Here is an 18,660-nt window from a genome sequence, read left to right on the forward strand (position 1 = left end):
GGAAAGTTGTGTCATATTCTTAATAGACTCAGAATTTCTTTTTATATGTAGCACAAAGAGAAGCATTAAAGTTACATTCGCAACCTAAAGAGCTGATGCTTTTATTTTTTATCATTGGCAAATTCGTTGAAAAAATACTTTATTGCATTATTTAAAAGCGATCAAAGTAATGTGTCCTCTATCAAACTTGGTACTCAGACTTTTATTAAAGTGATCCTCTTGCATGGCAATGAGTTATAGCTTGGAGATCAGTAATAATTATGCTAAACAGTGAATGGCAATTTTTTTTATACTATGATCTTGCACCTTCCTATAGACCAGTGATGCTCAAAGTATGGCTCCTAGAACAGCAGCATTGGCAACACCTGGGGACTTGCTAGAAATGGAAATTATCTGGTCTCACCCAAAACTTACTGAATCAGAAGTTCTGAAGGTGGGGACCAGAAATATGTATCTTAACAAGCCCTCCAGGTGATCTAGTGCTCACTCGAGTTTAAGAATCAAGCTGCAGAAACATCACCCCTGATGGCTTTCTAATTTTCAACCTTAAAGAAACTTACCTCACAAAATAATACAAATAGTCATGTAAAAGGGTACAACTTCACTAAAATTAAATAAGCAAATATGTTATTTTATGGTTTATTAATTAAAGTAGCAAGGATTTTTGAAAATCATACCAATGTTCGTGAGGGTTCAGGGAGTGTAAATTTGTTCACATTCTGGATGGCAAGTTAATACTAATCAAAAGCCTTTAAATTATCTGTAACTTCTCAGCCAGAAATTCCAATTCTAGGAATTTAATGTGAGGAAATAAGATGAACTTCAGTTCTGAATTTAAGCAGACCTGGGAACAAATACTCCTTTCACTTACTAGCTTATGACTTTTGGGTAATTTCTTTAAACTCTCTAAGCTTCAGTCTTTCCGCCTGTGAAACGGGGTTAATTCTGACAACTAACTCATAAACTGGTAAAAACAAAGATATAATCCATATATTTATGGTTGCCAGATAAAATATGGAACCTCCAATCACATTTCAGATAAACAATAAGAATTCTTTAGTACATATATATGCTGCAAATATTATGAGACATACATATACTAAAAAAATTATTTATTGTTATCTGAAATTCAAATGAGTGTCTTGTACTTTTATTCATGAAATATGGCAACCCTACCTATCATGTACTAGGTGTTCAATAAATATTAGCTACTCACTTATTTTGTATTGTATTTTTACTTGAGAAATTGATAAAGCAAACTGGTGACAAGAAAATTTGCCAATTTTAAATTGAGATTAGCAGTTCTGTAAAACTCGAAAGAAGTTTATACTTACAAAAACTTCATGATATGCAGATGAATATGCTGAAATACAATCTTAGGATGTCTCATATCTAGAAATACTCCTGAGTAATCAAAGACATTCAGTATCTTGAGTTTGAATAAACCCAAATTAACTGGAAAACCTGATTTGTTAAAACATTTGAGCATCCCAGTTCTGCTGCACTATAAGAAAATATTTGCTTATACATGTATCAAAAAACTCCTCTGATAATAGAACAAAATAGAGAGTGAAAGTAGGGCTGCTGACTTTGTAAGAAACAGAAAGAAACCCATGTGCTCTCAACTTGTCACTAATAAAATGTAAACATCCTGAAACTTTAAATCACATTTGATTCAGCAACCAAAAATAAATTTGTCTTTTTAAAACTGTAAAGTTTTCTCTTTATGCCAATAAAATTTAGTGACTTATAATTATGCCCAAAAATGTATGTGACACAGTTTAAAACATAAAGTATGAAGCGGAACAGTAGTCACAATTTGCCATTTTTCCCCCTTACTTAAAGATTGTAGCCGGATGCAGATGCTGAAAGGGGACCAGTGTGACAGGGGCTGTCTTCACTATCAAAGGGATGGCATCATGACTGGTCATGAATGATCGAGTCATTTGGCTGTCTTCATGATAGATGGATATGTTTCCCTGATCAATTCTACCTGCCACTGTGAAAGGTATTGACCTACAGGCAGCTAGAAATTACTGAGTGATGGTTGAATTCACTGGCTACATACAGATCTGGTTGAAGTTAGGGTTGTCCAGAAACAGTCAGATCCTTTCCCATTGGGGTTGTCTGAGAAGAATCCATGAAAGAAGTACTAGTGAATCTTGACCTTGAAAATGACTAGGGTTTGGTAGATAAAGACAGGAAAAGAGGCATCCTGGGCCAGTGGGAGATGCCAAGAGCAGGTCTGTTGGGGATCGATGAATAAAGTGAAGCAATATGCTCTTGAGAGAACAAAATGAAAACAAAGGTGAAGTAACTTTGGACCTGCTTGGAGGTACTAAGGAGTATGGATTTTAATATCCTACAAGAGGAAGATACTGGGGTTTTGTAAACAGACAGGTGACAGATATTGATACCAATTAGATTTTCAGAAGGTTAATCCTACAGGAACATAGAACATGTGCTGGTGGAAAAGGGGATGGAGACAGAGAGATCAGTTAGAACCTCTCCTAAGGGTTTTGGCATTAAGAGGTGAGAGATGAGCTTTATGGAAGCAGAGATAACAGAAACAAAGCAGCCATGATGGAAATTAAGCCATGGGAAGCAAGAGTCACAAAAAGGTCATTTATACTGGGAGTGGTAAGATGGATGGAGAGGAATCTGGCTTAAAAGGGGAGAGGGCAGGGGCCAATTTGATTAAAAAAATCAATGATGTCTTGGTAGGTTTTGAAGTGGAAATATCCACTAGCAGCTGGAAATGCAGAATTTCATCTTTGAGGAAATCATAGTGATGTAAGTAAAAATCTTAGAGACCATGACAGGGAGGGAAAACGGAGGCAGTGAGAACATATTGAAGACAAGAGGTGGAAGGGGTACAAACAATTCCCATTGAATCTCTAAGGTAACTTCTGCCATGAACGTAGATGGTTGAAGAAGAAACACTTAAAATATGGGACCAGGAATTGTAAGACTGAAGAAGAGTAGTCTTAGAGAGATGAATAAAACTGGGTTAGAATTATATCACAGCAGTCAAAGTTGGGAAGATAATCAAGTAGACAAGAGTAGCCAGAGTCAATGGAGCGGGCCAAGTAACAAGTAAAAAAGCATTCCTGGAAGGTCAAATGGAGCAAGTAAGGACTCCGAGGTAGCAAAGAGGGTAGAAAAGTTGGTATATTACTTCAAAAAGGGCATAGAGTTTGAACTCCCATCAGGGTTTAAATGCTGATATGCTTCCATTAAATGGAAATAATAATGCTGTCATCAGTGAGAATTTAAAGTCAGGTTATCTGGTATAGAGAACAAACGTATGGACACCAAGGGGGGAGAGTGACGGAGAGGGTGGTGCATTGAATTGGGAGATTGGGATTGACATATATACACTAATATGTATAAAATGAATAACTAATAAGAACCTGCTGTATAAAAAAATTAATTTCTAAAATTCAAAAAAAACCCCAAAAAACACCAAACAAGCAAACAAAAAACAAAGTCAGGTTTTCTGGGACTTCCCTAGTGGCACAGTGGTTAAGAATCCACCTGCCAATGTGGGGACACGGGTTCGAGCCCTGGTCTGCGAAGATCCCACATGCCGGCGGAGCCACTAAGCCCATGCGTCACAACTACTGAGCCTGTGCTCTAGGGCCTCCATGCCTCAACTACTGAGCCCATGTGCCACAAGTACTGAAGCCTGCGCACCTAGAGCCCGTGCTGCGCAACAAGAGAAGCCACCGCAATGAGAAGCCTGCGCACTGCAATGAAGAGTAGCCCCTGCTCGCCGCAACTAGAGGAAGCCCGCATGCAGCAACGAAGACCCAACGCAGCCAAAAATAAATAAATAAATAATAGATAAATAAATGGAAAAAAATAATAAAGTCATGTTATCTGGGTCAGACATTCAGAGCACCAATCAGTAAGGGTCTGAGAGCATCCCCTATGTATGAGATAAAGGCAATTACATTTCTAGAAACTTCTTGAAGAAAGATTATTGTGTGTGGTGAGAAGGAACACTTAAATTAGCCATTTGGACTGGGAAGGGGCCCTGTGAGCACTCAGCAACTCCCTACCCCATCCTTGTTAAAGGCCACTAACACAACTTGACTGTTTGCAGAGGAGAAATTGTAGAGCTTTTATTCTCAAAGTGGGCTGTGTTGCTGTGGTCATCTTAGGGGGTATCACTTCTGTGCTTATTCCTTATCCAAGGCTCATTGTCCTGTATAATTAAATGCTAAACAAATATTTGAAGAATATTGTTTGAGGTGGGAGCAAATTAGCCTTCCTGAAACACCCACAGGTTTCAGCCTAGCCCTGACCTGTCTCATTTTTGTCCAGATTAAATGTACCATTGGCCCTCTGTATCCATGGGTTCCACATTTGAGGATTCAACCAACTGTGGATAGAAAATATTTAATTATTCTTTTAAATTCCAGAAAGCTCCAAAGAACAAAACTTGAATTTGCTACGCACCAACAACTATTTACATAGCATTTGTGTTGTATTTACACCTATGTAAATAGCATTTACATTGTATTAGGTATTATAAGTAATTTAGAGATGATTTAAAATATACTGGAGAATATGTGTCACTTATATGCAAATACTACACCATTTTATATAAGGGACTTGAGCAACCTAGGGTTTTGGTATCTACATATCCCACAGAGATACCAAGTGACAACTGTATATGAAGTCTTGGGGCTTAGTGAACACCTCATCCAATAAGTGTTTCCCAATAATTTCAGAATTGTTATCCAACTAAATTGACTATGAAAGGTGTCTCTGTAAAGCATCCCTGAGAGAGAAAGATAAAAATAGAGGTTTAGGAGAGAGCATGGAAGGCTTTAATATCAGACCAATGAATGAAGACAAAGGAAGACACTGAAATTAGGAGATTTTGAAATACTCATTTTAGTCTTGAAAACTTCAGTTTTAATCTCGGCTTACCATTGACAAATGGGGTGATCTTGAACTTCCCTGATCCTGTTTCCCACCTAGCCTATAAAATCAAAATGCCATTCCACAAGCTTATTGTGGTACCCACTGGCAGACAATTAGATGGCAATACAACGTGGTAGAAATCAAAATGAAGGGTGTTAGAAAGGGAATGAATAATGAAAAATGAAACCAATTCTTACCAAAAGATTGCCAAGGAAAGTAGCTGCAGAGGGAAGTGGGATCCAGTGATTGACCTCCATGTCAATCTCCCTCCCTACCTTGACCTCTCTACTATCCTTCCTTCCTTCTTGTTTCTTTCTTAATATGGGAAGAACTACTCTTTATAGCAGAAAAGACATCACCTACACAGTTAATAAAAGGATAATATATATAAATTCTACTAAAAATAAAGCTCTCTGCTGAGGAGGATCCTTTCTTTCTTCCTTCATATACAGAACATAGCACAGAAGTACATTTATACAAGCCATTAAATATAGAATTTCCCAAATATTTGGGATATTCTTTTATTCTCTTAGACTTATTTTTGTGTTTTCTTGTTAATGGACTCTAGGTTTCTATCACTAAGCTACCAAACTCATTTATCAACTGATGAATATGAAGACGAGCTATGTCTAAGGCTGGCTGGAAAAAGAATCCCTGATAAACATACCCAGTAAAGCCCTTTGAGGTGATGCCACAGGACTGTTTTTCTATCAAAGACCTGCTCATGGAGAAATGTGCCTCTCAAGGCTAGGGAATAGATGGAGATTGAGTGATATTGTGATTCTCAGAAAAGTTTATTCTATTGCAAAAATAGCCAATAATCAATGCATTTTTGCTTCCTGATTACTTTTTTCATTCTTGCTTCTGTAATGCATGAATTATGTAAAAATATACTTCTATTGTGGTCAAGAAAATAGTGATGCTTGGATTTTAAAACCACAGGCTATTCCCTTCCCATCCTCCTTCCTTCTTCCACCCTCATTATCCTCACCTCTGCATGACAAGCAGGTAATTATTGACACAAATAATTGATAGGAAGGTATTTTTTCCTGCTGCCTCTTTTCAATCTATCCCATTCTGACAAGTATGCACAAACACTCTATGGGTCAGTGATGTGATTTCTAAGAAAAGCCACTGCTCTTATACTGAAAGGAAAATGTTCTAGTTTCATGCATCTGTAAACAAGGAATGGGTGACAATCCCCAAAGATTTGGGGTGATTTACATTTTAATCAAATGGCACAAAGTATTAATGTTTACTCTTAAATTTATAATAACAGATTAAATAGTAATATTGCTATCAAGGAAAACAGATAACAAGGTGCCAGTTGCCTTGAAATTGCATTAATAGATAATACAGTGGTTATTTTGACCTTTAGTCTTTCATATCTTACATTTCTATTTGCGTTGGTGCTTTAAAGTGATAAACCTAAACGTTTCTATTAAGAGAAAAACATATTATTATAAATTATTGTGCTTTTGCTTAATTGCTAAAATGCATTTTTATTTCATTCTATAATCTACTTATTTGAAAAATATAAGTTGGTAAGTCATTTTTCTAAGTCAACATGGCACAGTTAGGTGTAGATTAATTGAAATAGTGGTTTCACAGGTCCAGAAAGTATAAAAATGTATCTTACCTCTTACCTGACTTCAAACAGAATCACTCTTACATCAACTCAAACGGAGAAAACTCTTCTGCTTTTAAAGGACTTCAGATATACTTTCCTCCCTCATTTTCCTCATCCTGTAAATGGGATAAAGTCGATATCATAAAATTGAAAAATTAAGGAAATTATACACGTCACTTAGCACACTGCCTAATGAATAATAGCTGTTCAAAATAAATAATTATTATTTTCTCATTCTTAAAGAAGCCTCATATATATGTACAAATACAAGTGAAAAGAATTTTCAAGACTGCAAACTAGATTGCATTTCCCTACAGAACCATTCATTTCAGGCTGCACAATATTTTTCACCAAACATTTCTTGAATATGTACCATGCACCACACTACCCGCTGGCACTAGGAATAAAAAAGCCAAGTGCGGACCTTGACATCATGGGCCTTGCATTTTTTTCAGCCATAGCAGCATGCAATTCTGAGCATGCTTTTGTAGGCTAGTTGTTCTAAAATCTTACATAAGAACTGTTTGGAGAGCGACAATATTAGTATGTAAACAGCTCACTGGTGTAACAGAAAGAATGCTGTGTGTAAAGTTTTTTTTGCTTATTTGTGTAAATCAGATTTTTATCTTGCTCACAAAATGAGGAAATAAAATCTTGACATATCTCAAAATCAACAGGGTATGAAGGATGCACAAATCACAGTTCAATACCCATTACCTGTTCCAAATCTGTTTAATGGATAAACTCACAAAACTTGAAAACTGTAAAAAAAAAAATTCTTACTTTAAGCACATCAATTACATAAGCAGAGCAATAACAACAAAAGTTATCCTTCTTTCGTATAAAAATAAACATATGAAATGCCCAGTTAGCCCATCAGCCTATTAATAACCACCATGGTTTGGTGATAAAGCATTCTTCCAGTGCTGAGATTAAAAAAAAAAAAAAAAAAAAAAGACCAAGCAAATAAACAAACAACAACAAAAATATCACAGAACAATATAAGCACAATGGAAGATCTGGGAGGATACACAAATGAATCAATTTGAAGTCCTGAAGAGAAGCTCATTTGGAAACGCAAATGAAATAAAATGTAAGCATGACCAAACCAAACAAAAAAACAAAAACACATCATTCAACTAAGGCAGTGAAACAAAGGCATTATGCATCCTACCTAAACAATGACTATGTCTCTACCATGAAGGAAATCTTATTTTAACTTGCCTAAACAAGAAAAATTGTTTTCCTAGTCATATCAATATCAATATTTGTTATGTGTTTGTACAATTCAATAGGAAACAGAAGCTTATTATCAACCCTTCTCTTGCAGGGAGGTCTGTGGGTCTTCATTCTTTATTCTGGTAACTGTGTCATCGCCAACATCATCAATAAATATTTATTGTACTTTAAGGGCAAAAATCGTATTGTTACACATGGATTCATTAATTGAAGAGTTTAAAATTGTTCATATCCCATGAATGTGTCCAGAATTCTGGCAAATAATACTGTCATCCATTTACCAAAGATTTCACAACCATTGCCTTTGTGCCAGGCACTATGTTTAGTGTGAAAACAAATCAAATTCACAGTCGATTGGTGAAGAGGGGGATTAAGCAATATGAAATCTTAAAGTCTATAACTGAATTATGCCAGAGGAATATCTAACTGGCTTTGGAAAACATAACAATAAACTTCTAAAGTTACAAGACTCATAATAATGATAAAAAGCAGGATTCCCTAAATAAAAATTATCTGTCAGTGAAAGAAAACAGGACAGAAAAGAAAAGCATTCTTGGAGGTAAATAACTTGGAGGGAAACCAACAAAGATGAAATAACAAAAGTAATTATTGTGTGAATTTCTTTGGACTTTTGGATCTGAAAAACTCCTTAAAAATTGCACTAATGTGTTATTTTCTTGATGCAGTTTTTGAGAGACCACATAGCAGAGACATTAACATTGTTTTGTCCGTGATAGATTAACATTGTTTTTCCAGAGTACATTTTCCAGAGTACAACATTGTTGTACTCTTCACATAGGAAAGGAAAGCATGAGTAATCTTTGCAACCAGATTTATTTTTCTCATTTCCTATTTGACAAAAAGTTTCTTTAGAGAAATAAAAAAATAAATTGAAGTCATTAATAACTTTACCGAGTATATGCTTTTTTAACATCTTTATTGGAGTATAATTGCTTTACAACGTTGTGTTAGTTTCTGCTGTATAACAAAGTGAATCACCTATACGTATACAAATATCCCCACATCCCTTCCCTCTTGCATCTCCCTCCCACCCTCCCTATCCCACCACTCTAGGTGGTCACAAAGAACCGAGCTAATCTCCCTGTGCTATGCAGCTGCTTCCTACTAGCTATCTATTTTACATTTGGTAGTGTATATATGTCAATGTTACTCTCTCACTTCGTCCCAGCTTACCCTTCCCCCTCCCCATGTCCTCAAGTCCAACGGTTATAGATTAGTTATAAAGTGTCTCAGGATAGCATATTTTTCATCTTTCTCTATCTTTTAATAAAACACTGTATTCCTGGGATACCAATAGACCACTTTTCCAGGGCACTGAGTCAGAACATTTTCAAGCAAAGAGAGAAGGAAGTGTGACTCCAGAACAGTTATAGAACATGACTCCACATAGAGTCTTCTCAATTACCTGCTCTTTCTGTGCAAGCCTTCTCTCATTTTAAAGGGATTTGTTACTAATTATTAGAAAGAAATAGAGGATATCCAAAAACAATAAATCAGATTTAGAGAAATCTTGCAAATTCTTACATTCATTGGCCATGGCTTATCTAGGTGCTCACAAAAGGTAACTGAATGAATGATCTGTATTCACTAAGGCTTCCTTTCTCCAATTCTTTAATTGGAATTGGGGGAAAGGCTTTTATCTCCTAATGTGTAGCTGACTATGCATCAGACTGTGACCAAAGAAGAAAAAATTCACCTTCCAAGCAGAAGTCACCTTTCCACCCAATAGTTTTCAGATTCAGACACGAAATAGAAGAGTGGTTTTCAATCCATCTTGTCAAAGAGACAAACAACTTGAGTAACTGGGAAGGGTAGTGGGACATGAGGAGGAGACAAGGAGAAAGGATGGCTAGGAACAATGTAAATAGTTTGACTTGTGTAATAGCCTTGTTCTTATGTAAGGAAGTCACCAGAAGCAATTGAAGAGGTCATACATTAAAATCTGTTTATTCAATTTATGCATGCCAATCACAATTTGTTGGCAAGAGTCATTTCCAACGATGAAAATAATGCTGGAGTCTTTTTGACACAACCTAGGGTAGAAGCAACATGTGTGTGAGCTAATATCATCCCCAAACAGCGTTACTTGTCTCTTTTCTTTATGCCACTTTGCCTCCCTAAACCACCAATCTTTCAACCCCCTTGAACTCTTCCCCCAGCACTTCTGCCATGTGCTGCCAACACGCTTCAGACTCTGTGTGTAAGGTACAAATTCTTAAGCCACTACTGCCTGTTGCTGCTACTTCCATTCATGTTTGTGACTACAGCACCAACATCAGTCATCTCTTTAGCTTCTAGTTCCCTCGGGCTATGCCTTGCCCCAGCTCACCTCCTCTACATCTAATGTGCCTCCTTCAACTGTACGACAGCTTTCTTCTCAACTGTGGTCTCACTGTCATGCTGGTGATCAACAGAAGTACCAACAAAACAACACTAAGAAAAACAACTCCTCAAACCTGTCTGTATCTAGGTCTCGCACATTCACAAAATTCAAATTTTAAAACTGGAGAAATTGTGTAAAAAGTATTTGATGGAAGAGAATATCTTGATTGAATAACTGAAAGCTTTTCCAAAGTCTCAAAATTCAATCATCTTTACTAATTTTTCTTTCTGATTTGTTTACCTGTAACAACAGCAAAGCAATTGAATGTGGTTACCATGATCATTTTTTAAAAATCCAAAAATTTGGGCTTCCCTGGTTGAGAGTCCGCCTGCCCATGCAGGAGACACGGGTTCGTGCCCCGATCTGGGAAGATCCCACATGCCACGGAGTGGCTGAGCCCGTGAGCCATAGCCGCTGAGCCTGAGCGTCCGGAGCTTGTGCTCCTCAATGGGAGAGGCCACAACAGTGAGAGGCCCAAGTACCGCAAAAAAAAGGAAAAAAAAAAAATCCAAAAATTTGCAATTTCCTGGACCTGAAAAATACACCCTAATTATTTATTTACTGCTTACTTTGCACAGAACAAGGTGATTATCATGGTGAGAGGTAATTAGGTCCAGGCATACAAAAATCTTAGAAGTAAGAGGAGGCAAATGCACATAAAACATCATATATGCAAATATCATGAATATATAATACCCCTTCATCTACAAATGGTAGCTTTACATAGCACTCAACCTCACAATTTATTAGCAGAACTCTTGCAGGATTTACTGAGACTCGTTTAAATGTCAACAGTATACATAACAGAAGGAACCCACATTGTCTGAAAGCAGTTTCAAAATCCTTCCCCTAATCTGTTTTAAGAGATGTAAATAGTGTGTATAGGCCCTGGATATTCAGTAATCCTGATAATGGATTTTGAATCTCCCATTCCTCCAACAATTTTGCCCTCTGAATAAAAATTAGGACCTCCTTCTAGAATGCTCTCCTCCTGGTATCTAGTTTGTATCCAGTTCAGATTGGACTTCTAAGGATTTTACCTCCACCAGTTTCCTTTAGGTGACCTATTAGCCTTCCTTATTATTACAATGGGATCAATAGACTAGTTTTGAACATCTGTTTTTACTTAAAGAAAAAGTATAGCTTTATTCATTGATAAGAAAAATTTTATAGAGTTAGAGTACTTTCTATACAATGCCAAACTTACTTGAAATACTCTTTCCTCCTCTAGACTTTAGAGGTTATACAACTAAATAATAAGAGTCTTACAATAAGAGTTTCTCCTTGAATCTCACTCTTTTGGCTGCAAATCACAATATACTGTCTCTATAAAATTTTCCTTATAAATGAATAAAGCTATATTTTTTTCTTTAAACACTTTAAAATGAGCTCATAGAGGCTTCATGAAAATGTATTCTCTATTTCTATTAATCAGTCCTCAAACTTCATCCATTTGGTATTTCAAATTTGTCTCCAAAAGGTGAAGGGTGAGAACAATTATAATTTATAATTTTCATCACTGAGATCTACAATTTCTATCTGCGATACACTTAGAAATCATTGATTAATCATCTCAATGCTTTTATGAAATGGATATTATCTCTATAGTTACATGATTTAAAACTAAAGAAACTTAAAAAAAAATAATTCTGAAACTAACGTAGTTTGAGGAGTATTCAAATCAGGGAATATGTTTTAATATGTGAATTTGATGGTTTAAATGATGGTTAATTTTGATTATTCCTTAAATTACCCTAGGACATAATGAAAATCATACACGTTTTAGAACCAATACTAAGAGAAAAATTTTTTAATGCCAAAGGTCAACAATATTATCTTTTAAAAGAGCTTATGAGTTTGATTGCTGAAGTTTGCAATCCATGTGTTTATAAGGCTGCCAATCTAAAATATCAACCATGAGAACTCTTTTAAAATTTAGCATATTTAGATTTTGGCATCAAAAATTTTATGTGAGAAAAATCCATGACTTTTCATTAAATCTCAAGAAAATATAAGTGAATAAAATAAGTAGTTAAGCATAATTATCTTTCTCTTGTCTCTCTAGTGCACCAGTACACAGATTGTCCTTTCTGCTTGAGTTTTATATTTACCAAAAGTCATTTATCTTTGTTTTCAGACCTATTCGTGGAAGTTTTAATTATGTAATTTAATAAATATAAACTGATGATATATAAGAAAAAAATACAAATATTTTGCTTTTTTCTAACTCTAATGAATGCCTTGGAAAATTCCCCAAAAGATGAGCTATTAAAAAAAAATGCTGAGGTGTGGCCAAGATTGTGGAGAAAGAAGACCCTGAGCTCACCTCCTTTCACAGGCACACCAAAATCACAGCTACTTACAGAGCAGCCATCAATGTGAATGACCTGAAGACTAGCATAAAAGATTTTCCATAACTAAAGACTTGAAGAAGGAACGAGGACACAGAGACTCCACTCTTAAAGTGTATACAAAATCTCACTTTCTCCAAGTTAACAGCATCAAGGCAGCAGTTTGAAAGGAGCCTGGATCAGACCCACTTGCTGATCTTGGAGAGCCTCCTGGAGAGGCAGAAGGCAACCGAAACTCCCCTGGGAATGGAGATGCTGGTGACAGCCATTTTGGGGAGTTAATTCTACCATACTGACACTGGTGCTGATAAGCTTGATTTTAAAATCCTTTCTCTAGCCCATTAGTGCTGGAGGCTTACCTGCCCTCCAGTGGGCAGATACCACCCTGTGGCCTGTGTAGCCAACCACATGCATCAAGATAGAATGGGATAGAAATATCTTAACTCTAATATCTTAACCCAAGAAAATCAACCATATGAGGAATTAATTTTCCTCCAATATTTAGGATTCAGAAAATATGGTTGTACCTCCTTAATTGACAATTTAATGATGAAATTCAGACTTTTCTTTCAGATAATTAAAATGGAGGCTACAAGGTCAATAGTCAAATCTCAATTCAGGCAAAAGGAAGTCTTACTTTATCAATCAAAGACGGCTTTATTTCCACTGTTGCTTCCACTTCTCTTTTGAGTACCTCTCTAGCCCTAACTAAAATGCCAAGAAACATTTTTCTCTTCCTCATTTGAATATCTCATTTACATTTTTAATCCTGGACCGTACTTTTAAACATCTCTCTCCATTACTCTACCATATGAAAACCCAATATATGGCACCTTGGTAAATTAAATATTTTAAGCTGAAGGATTTGGGGAAAACCACAGAAACAGGAAGGTCATTCTGAGTATCCCCCCTTCTCCCCTGAAGCAGGGTAAAAGATCCTCATGTAAGAGGTACCCTCCCTATACCCAGAGGGAAGACACACACTTACCTCCAACACAGAGGGATGCGGCCCTGACTGTTACACTTACCCCATACTCTTTGCCCCATCATATTGCTCCATTCTTTATTAAATCTGTCATAAAAATACTCAGGTTTAACTGTTTCTTCAGGTCTTCATTTCCTTTTGAAGTCCCCCATGTCACATAAAACTGATATTAAATAAGTTTGTATGCTTTTTTCCTGTTGATTTGTCTTTGTCAGTTCAATTTTCAGACCCAGCCAGCGACCCTAAGAGGGTTAAGGAAAGCTGTTTCCTCCCCTGCAAACCCAGAGGAGGGCTTGGTTAGTTAAGCTCATGTAATATTGAGAAAGAATCTCATTGGAAATATAACAATGAACCATGAGCCCAAGAGTAGGTTCTATTCTTTCCTCTCCCTCTTATGATCTATATCCCCCCTGGGGAACCACTTTGGGACCTCAGTTACATTATCTGCAACATTAGGAATTAAATTAGAATTATGGTAGTTTAAAATGTACCAACTACTACACTAAGTTGTTGTCTCATTTAATTTTCACAACACTCATATAAGGTAAATAATAGTATCCCCATTTTTCATATAAACAAACTGAGGCTTATGAGTCAAAGGGTGGCAGACACTAGAGGAAAAACTTAGGTCTGCCTGAACTTTAAATTCAACAGGATAAGTTGAAACCCATTAATTGTTCAAAAAAAAAGATAAAGCTATTTTTCTAAATTAACCAGGCTTGCTAACTGCATGATTTAAATAGTCTATTTGCTTAACTATTTACCTCCTTTGTCAAGTAGGCAAAGTAGGCGGGGCTACAGATAGAGTCCAAGCAAAATGACAATAGAATAAATCTAGAACAAGACAGAAAATTTTACCATTTGCACCACTTCTAAAATGAGTTTCAGTTGGGTCTCTTCACCTCTGTGAGACTTCTGATACATTTTTAATATAGGCATACTTTATTATGCCTGGCATTATTTCTCTTCACAGATATTGTGATTTTTACAAATTGAAGGTTTGTGGGAACCCTGCACTGAACTAGTCTATTGACACCAGTTTTTTCAACCACATTTTCTCACTTTGTATCTCTCTGTCACATTTTGGTAATTCTTACAATATTTCAAACTTTTTCATTATTATTATATTTGTTATGGTGATCTGTGATCAGTGATCTCTGATGTTACTATTGCAAAAAGATGATGACTCACTGAAGGCTCAGATAATGGTTAGCATTTTTTAGCAATAAAGTAGTTTTTAATTAAGGTATGTACATTTTTTAAGGCATAATGCTATTGTGCACTTACTAGAGTACAGTATAGTGTAAACATAAATTTTATATGCACTGGGAAACCAAAAAATTTGTGACTTGCTATTTTTGTGAGATTTGCTTTACTGCAGTCGGGTGGTCTGGAGCTGAACTTGCGTATCTCTGAGATATGTCTTTATATATGCTTTCAGTTGACCTTTAAACTTTCAGGGCCACTTATCCATAGATTTCTCACTAAATACTTACTACTGTACCACACAATCCATGGTTGGTTGAATGCAAAGATGCTGAACAGCAGATAGGGAGGGCTGACACTAAAGTTCTATGTGGATTTTTGACAGCACATGCTCCTAACCCTACTGAGGTTCAAGGATCAACTGTGTTTATACTACCCTGAAAGCAAACACAAGTTCTCTGAATCAGGGACAGACTACTATTACTTACATCAATAATCACATTGTTTCCTTATGCCCAATTTCCCCGTTCAGAGGAACAGAAAGAGAACCTGCTAACCCTATGCATACTACAGGTTCCCCCCAACACCACCAAAGGAGAGGAATCCCACAATTTGAATCTGGGAGTTTATATAGGCTACATGATGTCCTCTCAACTACCACCCTCCAGAGAAGAAAGGAAGAGAGAAAGACCTTATCTTCATAAAGTAAAGGAATTTTCACTGGGAAGAGGAGGAGGAAGCCAAGTATTTGGCTCCAGAGAAAATCTGTTTTATTATCCTTTGAATGAGAGCCAATGGCTCCACAATAGATGAGTGGCTCTATGTCCTTGGAATATGAGAAATGAATGATCTAGGGAAATTTTATATTATTTTCTTTACTTATAGCATGTACGTTATTTTGCCCAGAATGTCCCAACCATACAGTAACATGAAAGTGTTCATCATGCTTCCCCATGCCTTAGTATTCTCATCTGTAAAATAAGAGTGTTGCTATACAAAGTCCCCAAATCCATCCACTTATGATGCTTTTGTAGATGTGATAGCTCCACTCAGGAAAAATAAAATGGTCAGAAAAAATAAAATTAACTGAAGACATCTACAGGCAAAATGACAAACTGGCTTAGATGTTATACCTCTCTCATAGGGGACAAATCATTTAAACTGTCAGCTTCCATGCTCTTATTGGTTAAATGAATAGCTTGGACTAAATGAATCAAATACTCCTATGAAATTAATTTTGAATCAAAATAATGGCTACATATGCTTAAAAATTTACTCATATGTAATTTCATTACCATTCTCAAATTTGTATCAATGAATTTATTGGCCAGATATTTATTGCTATGTGAGGTAAATAAATACTTTAGTCACTCACATAATTGATGTCATGACTCTACTTTGCATTAATCATAGTTCAGACCAGGTGTTGATTGATTTTCTTTAGTTTCCCAAGAGAGGCTGGGAAAGAGGATGACATCTTGAACAGCAGCTCTCAAACATTAGCATGCATTAGAATCACCTAGAAATCTTGTGGCTATTGCTGTGCTCCCACCAGAATCTCTGATTCAGTACATCTGGGATTAGGCCCAAGAACTTGCCTTCTTAAAAAGTCGCCGTGCGATGTTGATGCTGCTGGTCTAGGGACCGCACTTGCAGAACCACTGAGTTACAGTGTTTCTAAAACTTTAATTTACAGAGATCACTTGGGGTGGGATAGGATGGGTGGGAGGGAGGCTCAAAAGGGAGGGGATATGGGGATATGTGTATGCATATGGCTAATTCACTTTGCTGTACAACAGAAACTAACACAGCACTGTGAAGCAATTATACTCCAATAAAGATGTATAAAAAATAATACAATACAATAGAGTACAATACAATAAAAAAAAGAAAACACTTGGGGATCTTGGAAAAATGCACATTCTGAGGCTTGGGGAGGAGTTTTCCACGCTGCATTTGTAACCAACTCCCAGGTGATGTTGCCATTTCTGATCCACAGGTTGAACACTTTGAGTAGAAAGGACCAGCATAGGCATCACTCGGCTGTTAGACAAGCAAAATTGAAACTCAAGTGAACAAACATATTGATTGCCTTCTATGCATCACACTCTATAAAAGCTGCTAGTGTCCTAAAATGAATTACGCCCTGTCTGTAAACTCAATAAAGTTTAGACAGGAAATCAGAAAATTAAATAAACATGTAAGTATCATGATAAATGTATAGTAAAAAGCGCTACAGAAACACAAAATTAGCTCTGACTAAAAGGGGATAATGTCTGGGAACAGTACAGAGGGACAGGTTTTTCTTGAAGAAAATGCAAATATAATTTATGTAACCTAAAAGACTCAGAAAAATTAAACCTCAGAGGCAATATGAGAATTTTAAACTTGTTTGAATTAACACAGACACTAGAATAGGCAAGGAGACAAAAAACACTACTTTAAATAGTTAGACCAAGGAAACAACCATTTTCACTTTTAAATGATTTAAACTTAGCTAACCAAACAAGCAGACATGTTAAGCCCACTTTTAAAATAAAATAAAATAAATAAGCAAATAAAATAAGCCCACAGTTATTTCAGGTAAGGTAAATAATGCTTCACAAAATTACTCAGATACCCACAGATTTAAGTTAATGCAAATAACACAGGGCAAACCAAACAAAGACACAGCAGCTTCTTACAGGACCATGAGAAGGCCCCTCTGAGGTGCCTGGACCAAATCTGAAACCTTACCAGTGCTCTGATGGGCCAGGAGGCCTCTACCTCCAAACATTCCCTGTCCTAATAGGGGATCTTCAGCTTCAGGGTGCTGTAGACAGTTGACTCCTGTATAACTGAAAGCCTTCTGAAGAAGTATCTTCTTTTGATATAATGGAAAGTGTAAATTCCCCACGTTTGCAGTCACCAGTCTTTTTGTGGGCAGTAGAAAATGAAAACAAAACAAACAACAATGACGACAAAATTGTTTTCTTTCTAAACAGAAAAACAACATATAAGTTTTAAGTGAAAACTTAAAACATTCATGCAAACAGTTAAATATAATTGAACCAGCACTATAAAAAATGGTTTCTGATAGAATTGCATGTCATTTTCAGAGTATGAAAGTGAATAGAATAAAGATGCCATTGTGTATGGAGCATTTCTTTAAAGCAGTGCTCTTTGGAGTAGGAAAAAGAAGATAGGGTCGTTCCAGCCTCACAATGTCATCTGATAAGAGAATTGACCTTGAACTCCTGGCAGGTGAGAAATGGCTGGAGCAGAGGCTGAATCACTTCCAAACACACTCTTTGCCTCTTCCTTTCCTCCCTGCCAGGGCCTTTAACCTCAACCCCAGACCTCATTTTAGAAAGTCAGGAGACAGCAACCTAAAAAGGATTGAAGCAACATAGCCAAATGTGTGGAGATTTCAAGTTTAAGGGTCTTCTATCTCTTTAGATGGAGAATTTTGAATATACATTCAAGAGCATGGTTCCCACAAAGAGAGAAGTACACCCACCCTCTGCCCATGAGCTTAACAAGTGCCATAAGCACCCTAGAACTAATTCACTTTTTTACAGGAATCATTGGGACTTAGCACTGTCAACCCCTGTCACTTAAAGTCAAACCATAAATAGTATGTTGATGTGTCCATTCACTTTCAATTCTGTTCAGTGTTGACTGAATACCTACTATACATTAAAGTTTACAAATATAAAATCTCTGGGCAACTCCATGGTAATGTTGATCAGTTTGCAATTTAGATTACATTGCATAGAATGGAATACCATCATATCCACAAAGCAATTGGTTCGGCACCACAATGGCATCTTTCAAGTATATGCCTTCCCATCTTTGCATTATAGACCACCTGCAATGACATGTGTCACCACTACGACCTTGGGGCTATCATTCACCTTTTGTTTATTTA

This window comes from Grampus griseus, assembly GCF_964374135.1.
Source record: "Grampus griseus genome assembly, chromosome: 18".
Taxonomy (NCBI): Eukaryota; Metazoa; Chordata; class Mammalia; order Artiodactyla; family Delphinidae; genus Grampus; species Grampus griseus.